Source organism: Mus caroli, unplaced genomic scaffold (genome assembly GCF_978045245.1).
Source record: "Mus caroli unplaced genomic scaffold, Mus_caroli_1 scaffold_12, whole genome shotgun sequence".
NCBI lineage: Eukaryota > Metazoa > Chordata > Mammalia > Rodentia > Muridae > Mus > Mus caroli.
In genome coordinates this window covers 84,572,060-84,587,111 of record NW_028227267.1, presented here as the reverse complement: position 1 = coordinate 84,587,111, position 15,052 = coordinate 84,572,060, and the positions used below count along the sequence as shown (strand labels likewise).

Here is a 15,052-nt window from a genome sequence, read left to right as displayed (position 1 = left end):
GGGAGTGGCACCATCTGAAGGTGTGGCCTTGTTGCAATAGGCGTGACCTGGTTGGAATGGGTGTGTCACTGTGGGTGTGGGTATAAGATCCTCACCCTAGTTGCCTGGAAGTCAGTCTTCCACTAGCAGCCTTTGGATGAAGACATAGAACTCTCAGCTCCTCCTGCGCCATGCTTGCCTGGATACTGCCATGCTCCCACCTTGATGATAATGGACTGAACCTCTGAACCTGTAAGCCAGCCCCAATTAAATGTTTTTTTTATAAGACTTGCCTTGGTCATAGTGTCTGTTCACAGCAGTAAAACCCTAACTAATACAACATCTGTGTCACTACTGAATCAGTGGGCATTTTTTGTAAGGCATCACATTATTATAGCTAACAAGGTTCACATATGTGTTATATTAATAATTACTTTTCTCCTCTAATAGTATGCATAGTAGCTTCTGGTACTGTACATACTATTAGAGGATAAAAGTAGTACTATGGATGTAGTTCTAGTATATACTATGTACTATGCACTATGTACTAGGTACTATATAGTATGTACAATGTACTATGTACTATTTACAGTGTACTGTGTACTATGGACTATGGACTATGGACTATGGACTATGACTGCGTACTGTGTACTATGGGCTATGTACTATGTACTAATATGAAGGAAGCTTGTCAATTGAGATGAAGCTTTCAGGTGCATGCCATCTTGACTTCATCAGGTAATATGATTTAAGTATGTGATGTACACAGCAATAGGGACTTAACCATCAAGATCTGGAGGGTCTGTAGATGTAACACTTTTGTCCAATAACTTAGAAAAAGTTAACTGGGGGTTTTATTTGTTAGTATAACTTATATATTTGAGTTATTGTTTCTTCATTATAAGGAAAAGTTTTTTGCATATGTATGTATTTTAGGACTTTTCAAGAGTAGTAATTTACTCTGTGGCTTTTTCAAGATGTTTTAACGTTATAAATTTTTCCCTGTATCCTCTCTTCAGCTTATATTTCTATCTCCCAAATACTTAATCCTTCTTATCTTAAAGACATACACAAAACACATGTAAACACATGTACACACACATACACATACAGCACACACAATACACACACACACACACACACACACATTCAAAACAGTGCCTTCAGAAGGCACTGAAGCCTAATGTAAAAATGAATATAATTAAAAACATATGCTCAGAAATTCCCATGTACAAATCATCTCTCTAAGTGGTCATGTCATTTGCAGTGATTATGACATCTTCTACTGTGTTGCATTGAATATGTAGCCCATGTAGTTACAGAGGAGCCCTGCTTAGTGAGCTGTTTTTCTTCTATGGTTTCGATAATCTTTTTTGTAATTAGGTATTTATTTCATTTACATTTCCAATGCTATCCCAAAAGTCCCCCACCTACTCCCCCACCCACCCACTCCCACTTCTTGGCCCTGGCGTTCCCCTGTACTGAGGCAGATAAAGTTTGCCCGACCAATGCCCTCTCTTTCCACTGATGGCCAACTAGGCCATCTTCTGCTACATATGCAGCTAGAGACACGAGCTCTGAGGCGTACTGGGTAGTTCATATTGTTGTTCCACCTATAGGGTTGCAGATCCCTTTAGCTCCTTGGTTACTTTATCTAGCTCCTCCATTGGGAGCCCTGTGATCCATCCAATAGCTGACTGTGAGCATCCACTTCTGTGTTTGCTAGGCCCCTGCATCAATAATCTTAATAGTTTTTAGACAAGGGACTTCTCACTGTCCTTCATTGCTGTGAAAAGCAGTTGATAATAACTACTTCTATCCCAAATCATAAAATCTGTATGAAAGCAATTAAAAGACTGTCATAACTAAATCTGGAAATACCAACATTTAATGAGAAACTGCAACCTGTTAAATTTCCTTCATAGCTTTTGTTGTTGCTTATAAGGGAATGAATTATACACTATTTTCTTAACAAATGCTCTCTAGTTAGAGACCACCTCAAAGAGTTATTAGTGATTTGATCGTGTGCATGTTATTTGCCAGGGGGTACAGAGACAAACATGTGAAACTATCTTCCCTGGATGTTTCTGTGCTGCAATTACAGAAACAGCTCTGTACTGTACTAAAATTCTCAAGTGAAGAAGCAGAAACTGAGAGCTATTGTAATACTACTGACATTATTCAGTCTCCTCTACCCTCTTGGTTTTATCCACAGGCATAGAGAATATCAATAAACTGATCATGTACTATCAACAAGAGAAGCTGATTAATAATTTATCTCTAGGTAACTTACTAGGATCTCTGAGAAGCAAAAGCTTATCTTTCCTTTTTCTTCTCTCACTTTAAAAGAGTCTTTTACATATTACTGAGTAAAGGCCAAGGAAAGCCATTGCTTTAGCGACAATGAAACAGACAAGGACAATGATAAGTTTTGGGTCACTTGCTTGATGTTTTAAGCTAGATCCATCTTCCTTTTAGGACTTATATGTTTTACCAAAAATGTTAAAACTTTACTGAATTATAAAGCTTTCCCCACCACAGGAAAAATAATCAAAGAATGAAAATTCAGAAGCTGGAAGTAAAATGAAGCCAATAAGTTATTCCAATTAATAACAATTAATTGGATTTGCCATAAAGTTATAAATACATTAACCTAAGCCATACTTCATGTTTTAGTTCATACATAAAATGATTTCATTACTGGAAAAACTATGATTAATAAATTGTTGTATAATTTTTAAACAGAATGTGTCCTGACAAATTTTGTGGTATGTGGTATCAGACAGCAACATATCAACAAACACATACTATTATGTGAGAGCAGTGTGAAAGCTCACGGATGAAAAAAAAACAATGTTATTCTATAACCTAAATATTAACAACTAATTGTTTCAGTATTGAATGCATAAAAGTAGCTGTTAGTGGTAAAAATAAATCTAGCTGTCATCATATTCTAGTAGGCATCTATGAGCTTGTTAATTACTCATGGTCTAGGGATAAATGTGACCTGAGTTTTGGCTAGTTATCTTGCAGGAGAGTCATTATTTAGTCTGTACTGTGTTAGCTTAGAAGCAAGACAGTATAAGAAAAGGAAAATTAACCATTAGTAAACTAGCTTGTGATTTACAAACTCCTGGTATCTTCAGCCAAACCCTGGTGCAGCCTTCACAGTTCTATGGTTGTCCATCTGAGAACACCATAGGCCCATTGCACTTTTATATCTTAAGCCTGTCTGATCAATAATTCTGTAAATTCATAATGTCTCACACTTTCAACTAAGAACCCTAATTTCAGTTGCACTTGCCCACACTACATAAGTTCACTGTTACAGTGACTTCTAGCTTTGCACTTACATTTTGCTTCTTACTTTGTCTTCTCAATCTTTCCTTGGATTATGCCAATATTTATCCTTTTGTCTTACAGTCTTGGAGTAGAATCACACATTCAAAGAAAGAACAAAAATCAAGGAACTAAAGTAGAATAAACTATCCATCCTTCTTAGCCTTGAGGCTGTTAATGAGTCTTTTCAGACTTTTCAAGATTAGGCATTGAGAAAAAAAAACTCAGAATATCAAGTCCCTGGAAGATTTCCACACAGAATCCTGCTTCTACTCCAGATTTAAAGGCAAAGATTGCCATTTCCATGAGACCATTGTAGGCAATGGAAAAATAAGAGGAAAAAAATTAATAATAATATATGTAATAAAATCATTTTACATTGTTTGAAGAGGAAGAAAACCTACAGAAAGTTCTTTCTTCAGTATAATGGTGATTCCATCTTGGATTTTATCTGTAGTTGTTATTTCTCAATCTTATCACTGATTAACTGTTGGGTCATATCATTTTTTTGTGTATTTTACAATACTTTGTACTATACCCCTTCTCCATTAATAGTAGATAAGCAATAGCATTTGCCTCTATCAAATTGTGACAATTAAAAACATGTTCAGTAATACTAATGTCCAACTGAAGAAACATATTTCCTTTTATTGTGAACCCCATCCCTATACAATGCTGCCCTACCACACAGCATAGTCTCACCATAGAACATGCCACCAACTGCTTCCTCTTTCTGGCATGGCTTTCCTCAAACATCAACCAAAACCCAAATCCAAGAAGCCATCTTTGTAGGTTTTGAAATAATTTTATTTTAAATAATAAGTGATAAAACATCTGTATCTTTATTTTAAATTAGTATTTGCCAAGCATTTATAGTGAGTGTATGTTATAATTCATTTTATAGAATGTTTTATTTTATTCAATTCATTTTATAGAAGAATGAAAAAGGTCCTCTGTCAAAAGAGTATAAAAATTAAAGAATAAGCCAGGCATGGTGGCACAGGCCTTTAATCCCAGCACTCAGGAGGCAGAGGCAGGCAAATTTCTGAGTTCCAGGCTAGCCTGGTATACAAAGTGAGTTCCAGAACAGCCAGGGCTGTCTGGAAAAACAAACAAACAAAGAAACAAACAAAAAGAATTAAAGAATAAACACAGGTCACCAAAAACCTTGCAAAATCAATCATACCAAAAGTGGCTAGGTAGTGTGAGAGTCAGAGGCTGGTGAGTCCCAGGTACATTGCCTAAGTATTCTCTGTGTGGCTCTTTACAAAGTTCTGTGTCCATCCCTGGTCTGATTCTTGAGGGGATGTTCAAAATATCTGAAATGTATCTACTCAATCTCCACTAGGAATTTGGAAGGTAAAATAGCCATGAACTTACAGCAAGAATTATTTAGTTTTAAAATTAAATGAGAAAAATCTAGTTCATTTTTATGCTTCAGCATGAGCCCACATCACGTTTTTTAAAAATGATCATTTAAGCTGTGCTCTTCACAGAACTCTGACACTTAACTGTCATTATTATTAGCAACATTTTATAGGAACTAGTGAAAGGATCAGGAAACTACTGATTTTCAGGATTGCTATGAAAAATAATTTCACAGACTGTTCTTTTTTTAAGTATTGTCAAGTTTAGTTTGGTTTAAAAGTCATGTTATGACAAAAAGAAATTATAATTACAAATAGTTAGAATAGAATCTAATTTACCTATGATGAAAACACCTGCAATTCTTACTAGATAAGGACCAGAAGAAAAGGTTTTCATTAATAAAGTCAGTCTATAAAAATCCTTAGTGACCCAAGACAAGTTTCACAATAAAGCCATGCATCTTATATAGATCTTGAGTATTCCAATTTTCTGTCTACAGGAGCAGAGATGCTATGAGGACAAGATTCTCATTAGTTGATCTTTGTAATCAGAAGTACTGAATAAAGAAAATCAAATCGTTTATTTAGCTAACAGATTAGTATGAAGAAAATAACAAATCAACTTCTTTTTGAGAGGGTGCCACAAAATTTCAACAACATGGTGATTCATGGTAATTTGTTAAATTTTTCACAAGAAGAAGAATTAACAGATTTTGAAAATTAATGTCCTAATAATATAAGCTGAGACTATACAAAGAAGAACTGAAGGGAATTAATGATTAAATGCACTTTGGGATCTGTAGTCTATTCACTCTTGGGGTTCATGTTTATTCATTTCATTTGAAGAGCCAAATTTGTGAATTTGTTGTAATGTTTGGTTCTCAAAATAAAGAGCATCTCTTGGTAAACTGATGGTTCAGAGAACAAGGCAGTAATAATCTTGCCACTAGGAAAGTTAATTTAATGGCTGGGTAAGTACACAGGAGAAATAAAAGAGTTCCCAACATATTGATCTTATACCAAGTCACAGAGTGACAGTGAGCGGTGCTATGGTTTGAAAAATCGAGACACTAACCATATCCGTGTTGTAGACATAAAAAAAAAGAGAATCTGTTAGCTAAGCTTTAACCACTTTTTAGTACATTGCTCATTTGAAAAAAGACATTAAAAGTTCTGTACTAAGACAGAATTTTCAACTTCCATATAAATGAAAAACAAGAGAACTCTAAGCTTCTCCAAACTTGTTCTCAGGTTAATGTTTAATATAACAATAATGTAATGACCAGTTATTAAAATTGACATAGTACTTTTCATTAAACCTTTCACTGACTTTGTTTCAGTCTAGTTGTGGATATGTTCTTTTGTTTTTCACTTTTAAACAAACGTTATTATATTTTCACTCATTTTGTGGAATATTACCCCACATTTGTCTGTGCAAAATGAAATGTTTGAGTTAAAATTAATGTGAACTTGGATTTGGACCAAATCAAGTGGTCCTTTTGAGGTTGAAATATTATCTAGCTGTTGACATTTGCTGAGCATCTGCTATTCTTTTGGAATGCTGTAAACTACCAAAACAGGAGCCAAAAATGGGCTTCATTAGGGAATATTCCATCTTCCTCCTGGGACATTTATTTTTATTTTATTTTTGTGTATTCTCTGTCTTTTAGGCTTTTTTCTTTTATTAATACTATTCATTCCCTTCATTTACACCTCAAATGATATCCCACTTCTTGGTTACATGTTCTTAAGTGATCTTTTTCTTGGTTGAGGACACTAGATTGTATTCAGTTCATGCTCTCTTCCCATCCTCCATCCTAGCACAGTTCTTTAGTATTACTTTGTTTTTCATAAACTGAACATCTCAAACACCACTTAAAGGCTATTTTATAGGGTGTTGCTTAGTGCTTATTTTTTATGGCTATATTAAGCATATTTCCTGTCGGAATGCTACAAAATGATTTTTGTGTGATTTTGTCATCAGTTCTTCTTCCAAAGCTTTAAGAATCTTTCCCTGAGCAACAAGTGGTTGTTTGTCTCTTAAGGATGCAGACCACTGATCTGAGACTACCCAGATACCAATTGTGGGAGCCAATCTAATAACCTTTCTAGCTGGTTCTGCTACTCCAGAGAAACCTCACAAATACAGAAATAAACTTAAAGCAGAGTAATTTTTAATTTGCTCTTTCTGAAGAAGAATGATTACTGAATTAAATTAAAACACCAAAATTATTGTTAATACAGTTTCTGGTTTTAGACATTGTATTTCTAATGAATATCAGCCATTGGGGAGTTCCACAGAGAGATAGGCTTAAGAATTGCTAGGCAGAAGTGTTAATAAGTCATACACTGGAAACTAGACAGAAAAAAAAATATATAGCATAGAAAACTCTGAATATAGAGACTGTTTTATTATTACAGTACACTTTTTGTGTTTGAAAAATATTATTGTTAATAGTTGTCTGGAATTTGAGAAAATCATTTGAATAATAGTATTTAAATTGAAAAATAAAATAGTATATAAATATTGAACTAGTATATGTTTCTTTATTTTTGAGTTGCTTTACATCAATAGATTTTTCTTTTAAAAAATCTACATTCTAAAACAGATACTAAAATAAGGCAAGAAGATAAAGGTGACACAGTTTTAGCACACTGTTGTAATTTGAAATGTAATTGACTCAAGCACTACACAGTTCTTCTCAGGTTCTAAAACATAAACTGGAGCCTAGAGAGTTTTCAGAATTCAACAAGATATTTTACTCACCAAATATAATTGTTTCTCATAGCACCATTAGAGAAATGGTTTCAAGCAAACAAACAAACAAAAAAGCAACAACAACAACAAAATATGTCACTTTTACATAAAAGTAAGCATAGGTTCCTTGTGGTAATTTCTTTTATCATTCACCAAAACATATTGTGCTGCAGCAATATAGCAGTGAGAAAGATAACTATTTTAAGCAATGGAATACTACGAAAACAGGATATATTATTAAATTTTTGGTTGGGTTTTGCTTTGGGCAACTGAGACCAAGAATTGGAATAATAAACTGTACTGAACCAGTCCAGGATGTCAAGCAGAAGCCCAATGAATGAGGTGGAAACAGAGGCAATAGTCAGTGGGCTTTGCTGTCATTGTTTATAGTTGAAGAGATGAACTGAGAGAAAGAGAACTTTCTCTAAGGGAAGAAAGGAATGCATGGATCCTTCCCCGAAGTGGACATCGGCCTGTCTAGAGAACAAAGTAACCAGTGTACCTGTCTCAGACAAGAAAGCCTGAAGCTCTGCCAGAAAACACAACATATTATGCAGCCAGTTACCCATTCACCTAGTTTATATTCATACTTCAAACAGCAATGCCTGAACACAAAAGGTAATTTTCTCCCTTTTAGGCCCTTATGTGGCCTTGATTGCTAACAAGCTTGCTTAGAGGTCTCTGTGATTAAATTATTTATATTAGCTTCATATTCTTGATCCAGGCACTCTGGAAATATACAGTAACATTGTAGGTGATTTGCTTCTCCTAAATTTTCTCCCCTAATGCTGAAAATTTTAGAACCCCGTAGTGCCTTCATACTTATCTTATTCAAAATTACACTGGAAAATTATTAGAAGTCAAAGCTCTTTTGCACCTAAGGACAATACCTTTGTGTTCTGCAAGACTAATGTTAAAACCAGCATCCCAAATGGATGTCCCCAAATTCAGGAGGTCAAACAAAGGTGACCACACACTGTAGTCTATTTGTCTTACTTTTCTTCCTGTGTCCTATTTGTTTAGTGTGACTGTGTTGTTATTAGAATCCCTGCTGATACATAAAAATAAATCATAATTAACATTAATAAGTTACCTTTGAGGTAATAGGATTCCTTGGTGAGTCACACAATTAAGCCTTCCAGGAGTGTCTAATTAGAGTGTTATTTATTCTCTGGCTATTGCTTGTCAATTATTTAACACAGTCTTTGATCCTCGGCTTATTTCAGCATCTCAGAATACTAATGTACAGTTCAAAAAGGTCTTTTTGAAATGAGTCCTCCCACTTTGTGTAAGCAAGCATGATTTGGTTGAAATAAAAGAAAGTGGGGCCAAGACAAGCTTGCACACAAGTATTAAAACAAGAAACATTTTTGTAATCTGAATCTCATGGCATGAAAATTCTCATAAGGATTAGGAAACAACACTAAAATGACTTTATAAATATCTTGACAATTAAGTGTCTTCATAATTTGTAGTATCTGGGAGCATTTGGTAGTATAGAATAAATGTTAGAATACCCCAAACACACCAATTAATAAAATGAAAAATTATATTCAATATCCAATCAAAATCAACCGCTGCCTTCATAAGATAAAAGAAGCACAGCCACATGCTGAAAAGTACTAAATATCAAATAAATTGAAATAGAATATTAAAGTTTTGTATAGTGACCTGTTTCTTCCATTTTTCCCATTATACATAAGTAGGATATTTGTATAAAGGTACATAAAAAGTATCATCTTCTATCCACCAATTGGAATTGAAAATACAAATAATAATGAATGAAACAGGACATGATGAAAGACTGTATGGGTAAAGTATTTGTATATCACTGTAAGCTCTTCACTGAGAAAAGAGGCATAGAAAGGCATCATAGTCTTCAAGACATTACTACCAAAGAAGATTTAAAGGAGGCTATGAAGTTGCCAGCATGTAACAACTTTTATTCTTTGACTATTCTCTGAACTTTAGAAAAGTGTCAAAAAAGCATCATTTAGGACCAAATATATTTTTATTATTAATCAAAGAATGGATACAACCTCAATAGGATGGCATAGGGCTTTACCTGTACAACTTGGGCTTCCTGTACTAAGTCATATTGTTAGAGTGATTTATTCCTTCTCTAGTGAACAAGACTAGAAATTTACATACCTCCCTATGTGAAGGTAAGAGCCAAAAGACATCAATTAGCAAACCAGCGACCTTGATGCTTACAGGTATTTTCTTTCCCAAGAAAAAGTGGAGGTTTATCCATGCATGTCTACTCCATATCCCAGAACACCAAGTGAAACTCATTCCATCTGTTCCCAGTTTGAAAGGTCATAGACAAGGAGTAAGTTCTGCTTGAGGAAATTAACATAAAAGAAAACGCCACAGCACTGTAGACTGAGCATCCTTCACAGTCTGGATGGACTGGGGTATACAATCAGGAAACTAATCAGATTTGAAAGAACTCTGAGTGTTCAATTGAGATAATGTTCATCTCAGTTCTTCTCACTAATCCCCAGCACACACACACACACACACACACACACACACACCAAGTGTCAGTGAAGTAAGCAGTAGCTCTTATTGAGTGAAAGGTATATTTGCACCAGATAACAAAGATCCCAGTATAAATATATGTGAGCAGGCTTGAACAAAGGAAGAAAAAGTAAACAAGTAAGATGTGTGCAAAGGATAAAGAGAATTCAATAGAAAAGTAAATACCACCAAACATAGCATCACACATGCACCATGGAGGACTATAAAAACAATATCTAGCAAAAAAATAATAAGCCATATAAAATAAAAGCAAAATGGAAATTGTTGCAAATGTAAGAAGGAATTACAGAACTAAATTATACCATTAGAGATACATTTCCTTGGTTACAGAATAAGGACAGAATAAATCTGGATGAATAAATAAACACCGATAGAACCATAAACAGGACTAAGAAAAAAAGAAACGATTAAAAAAAGTGGAAATTTCTTTACAGAGATAAAAATGAATAAATATAAGTATTATTATGATCCATAGATAATTACCAAGATGTTTGAAAATAGTATATTATAGACAAGTAGATGGGAGCCATAAAAAGATGAGAATTAGCAAACAAAAATATTTTTCAAGAGAAAATATATGAATATAGCATACATAGAAATAAGTCATGATTCAGATATTGAACAAAAATAAAAGATTATAAAAAGAATTTGAGATAGATACACAAAGGAGATAGATACACAAAGGAGATAGATACACAAAGGATACATGGTGGAAGAAGGGGACCAGGAATTCTGTTATATATTATGTCTCTTAGAAATGATAAGGAGTTACACCTTGAAAACTTAAGAGTATAGCCACCTAAACAAGACCTGAATAACAGACATATCAACAGACATGCTAAGGCACTGACAAAAAATTTCAATGTTCCACCCTGGAACAAAGACCTACAACCAATTCTATATGGCTTGGAGAAAGGGAATTCACCTCTTTCCATGATGAGACTCCTAATAAATTATTTAATGCAAAATGGTCATCATTGAAATTACATACACAAAAGCAACACTCAAAAGGTTCTATTTATGTATTTATGCATATATTTATGCTTGACCAACAATACTAATCAAAGAAACAGAGGAAAATGATTTAGGGGTTCAAAGAATATGGAAGGAGATGGAGCGAGGTCATTTGGGAGGGGCTGGAGAGAAGGGATGCAATGATACATTAATAAAAAGAAAACTAAATTTATGTTAATTAAACTTATTTGAAATGGTCAAGACACCAGTCAATGACAAAAGAAAGTTATTCAATTATAAAACTTCTAGGACAGGCAATTTAAATTAATATTGTATCTGGAGAAGCACTTTCATATTGAATGCCAAAAGCCCAGTTCAAAAAACATAAACATAAAGAAAAACTGGAATAAATATTAAAACCAATCAGGTAAAGAAATAATTATAATCTCCTACATGTTAACACAGTATAATTATGAATAACGTGCTGAAGTCACTTTATTCTGCTCTAGACTCTTTGATAACAATTAAAATGAACATTAATTATTTTGTGCAAACTATGGAATCTATACATTGAATATATATAATCTGATTCTACACACACATCATATTCTATCTATAGAGATGGAAGTAATTATTTTGGTGTTTTCCTAGGCCCAGTAGAAAGAGTGTTATATGCAAAACCATGGGCAAAACTTTTAATCATAGAAATTTTTGTCTTTATACTGATTGTACATGAGCAGGGATTAAGTGAATCTTCCACAACACTTTGTTGACCATCAGAATATTGGATTATATGCAAATGAACCAAATTGTGAGGATTGTTTACAAGGGGAGGAGGGTGGGAATGATGGAGGGAGTGAGAAATTGAGAGAGAAAGAGAGAGAGAAAGAGAGAGAGAGAGAGAGAGAGAGAGAGAGAGAGAGAGAGAAAGAGAGTTGGGTAAAGAAAACAAAAAATGAAATTTTGCTATGAAGATTTATGACTCATTCCTACATTTCTTCATTCTGATATGGAGGCATTTTTAACACTACAGCAGAGATATAGAAGGGACCTAAATCTGTAAACTGAAGATCACACTTAAAAGTGCTTTGAATTGGTGGCTAATAATCATGGCAAGGCTGGATTTTTTATTTCTCCAGCTGGATTTTATGTTTTAAATATTATGTTCAAAATCATTTTAACACCACAACATTTTCTAATATGTTGATAAAATAACAGCAGTTGGCTAGAACCATCAGATTTTACATAATTGATCAAAATGCCACCAATATATTAATTTAACATCATTTTTTAAGATGAAAGTTCAGCAGTTGTTTACCTTACTCCAGGAGTAAAACACGTTTGATTTTTCACAATCTGCTTCTTGCCACAATCCATTTCTCACATCAGCGACCACAACTGGGTGCTAAACATGGCACCTGAACACAGGCACCAAAGAACTCTAAATTTCACTGAAATTTTAGATTAAACTTTAAAATAAAGCTAATCTTTTTTCAGAAAACACTAGTGTCCTAGTTTCTGTTCCATTTGCTGTGATAAAATACCCCAGTGGAAACAACTCAGGGCAGAAAGAGTTTACTCAAGCTTACGGATCAATTGTACAGTCCACCTGGGCAGAGATGCCAAGGCTGAGGGAGATCAAAGGCCCTGAGCACCGGCTCATTAATGAATACTTGTTGCTACTCAGTTTTTGGTTTGGTTTGGCTTGGTTTGGTTTTTGATAGGTTTTGGTTTTGTTTTGTTTTGTTTGCATCCTGGTCTTGGTTTGACTCTACCCACACTGGGCACATCCCATCTCAATTAATGAAATAAAGATAATCGACACAGGCATGCCCAGATGGCCAGTTTCCAGATGATTTTATGTTCTAAGTAGTCAACAAGAAAGCACTCAGGTTTCTCTTGTCTTCCCTTGATTATCTTCCACTGTATTCACTGAGACCTGGTTTCTCAAAAGAACCAGGATACCATAGATTGCTAGATTTCTCTAGAGTTCTGTCTTTGTCATCTGATCACTGAAATGATAGGGATCAGATAACAAATTATAGGCAACCACATTTACTCCAAAAATATGTATATGGTAGAGATCCAAATTTCATTCTTTTTTATTTATAATTTATGATAATATAATTATATCATCTCTCCTTTCCCATTCCTCCTTCCAAACATTTCTATATACACTTTTCTTCTAAATTCATTGCCTATTTTCTTCATTAGTTGTTATTGCATATATATATATATATATGTATACATATATATATATGTATACATATATATATATATACACATATATATATATATATATATATATATACACACACATACATACTAGTAAACCATTAGAGTAATTTCCAATATAAACCCTATTCCTTAAAATAACAATTTTACATGGTTTCATATATCTTATTTTAAACACTATTTAAAGCATATTTCAGATACTAATATTAATCAAAATAACAAAAAACTCCTCAATCATCATTAAACTTTACTACTAAAATCACAGTTTAAAGGATGATTCTAGATAAATTTTTCTAAATGCTCAATTAGAAAACTAGAGATATTTCTGTTGTCTATAAGCAGCAGACCTTCCAACTGAGTAATGCATCTGGCTCTTCAATCTTGATGACATTTTATAATTGTTTTCTTGCTTCTACAGTGAAGGCATAATAGAAAGACATGTGAATTGGTTTATTTATTGTATGGCATTGTAATAAAATTGAAACTTTTACTTTTTTCTCTATAATAAAAACTTCTTTATCTGTAGTCACAGGATATATGAATGCATATCTATAGCATTTCAGAGTAAGTCAGTTTTCACCGAACACATCTCATCTACAATCAAAAAGCAGAAAACAGCAAACACAGGCTTATCAACTTTTTTTTCCTCAGTCTAGGATCCTAGTCAGAGAATGGCACCAACTATAGTGAGCACATCTTTGATTCTTCCTAAGCGGCTTAGGAGGGAATAGAGGGGGAAGGGAATAGAACTAAATGTAGTCACCCCCATAAATGTTACCATTCTAGTTCCAAATGACGTGTTCATGAATCTACCTTATTTGTTTTTAAAAGGTCAAAATGTATATAAATAATTTACTTAACTTGTAAAGATGCTTCCTAGGACTTCTGAGTCCTGTGCTATTTGTGGGAAATTCGCATTTTGTAAGGCAGTTTTTTTTTTTTTTAAAGAGATGTGACTAAATAGCATATTGCTGTTCTTAATGAACTTAGTCACTCACTACTCTTTTCTCCTTGTTAATTATGTTGCCAAATCAACTAAGCATTGCAAGGCTCCTCCAATTTTTCTTTTATTTTTGGATATGCTTTAAAAAGGAAAAAAATGGCTAAGCATCATGGAAATCATGAAATATTTTATATCTGTGTGTGGAGAGATTTAGATGAACTATCTAAGCTTTTAAGGTACAATCACTAGAATTTCCATAGTAACAATTTTTCAAGAGAAAAAATGTCTAGCGTTCTAAATTTTAAAATAAAATAGAGTAAAATAAACATTGAAAAGGGAAATAGAAGTGAAAATATGCAGTAGCTTAAGTGAAGAGTAGAACCTTCTGTTAAGAGAACAAGTTGTCCTGAGAATATGATGTCGTCCATCTTCACTCTCATTCTCTCATTTCCTGTTGTTAATAGTTTCCATCTCCAGAAATTTTTACCAATTACTTCTTTTTTTTTTAAATATTTTTATTACATATTTTCCTCAATTACATTTCCAATACTATCCCAAAAGTCCCCCATAGCATCCCCCACTTCCCTACCCACCCATTCCCATTCTTTTGGCCCTGGCATTCCCCTATATTGGGGCATATAAAGTTTGCAAGTCCAATGGGCCTCTCTTTCCATTGATGGCCGACTAGGCCATCTTTTGATACATATGCAGCTAGAGACAAGAGCTCCAGGGTTCTGGTTAGTACATCATGTTGTTCCAACAATAGGGTTGCAGATCCCTTTAGCTCCTTGGGTACTTTCTCTAGCTTCTCCATTGGGAGCCCTGTGATACATCCAATAGCTGACTGTGAACATCCACTCCTGTGTTTGCTAGGCCCCGGCATCGTCTCACAAGAGACAGCTATATTTGGGTCCTTTCAGCAAGATCTTGCTA

General features: G+C 34.0%; 1 protein-coding gene across 5 annotated transcripts in view; it reads right to left on the bottom strand.

The window, feature by feature from the left end:
• LOC147001924 (uncharacterized) overlaps positions 1 to 12,468 on the bottom strand; it is a 72,237-nt gene extending 59,769 nt beyond the window's left edge. For all 5 annotated transcript variants that reach the window (XR_015044692.1, XR_015044695.1, XR_015044693.1 and 2 more), the window contains exon 1: positions 12,260 to 12,468. The gene's annotated coding sequence lies outside the window, so the exon portion shown is untranslated. The remainder of the gene's footprint in view (positions 1 to 12,259) is intronic.
• Between the last annotated feature and the right edge of the window lie 2,584 nt (positions 12,469 to 15,052).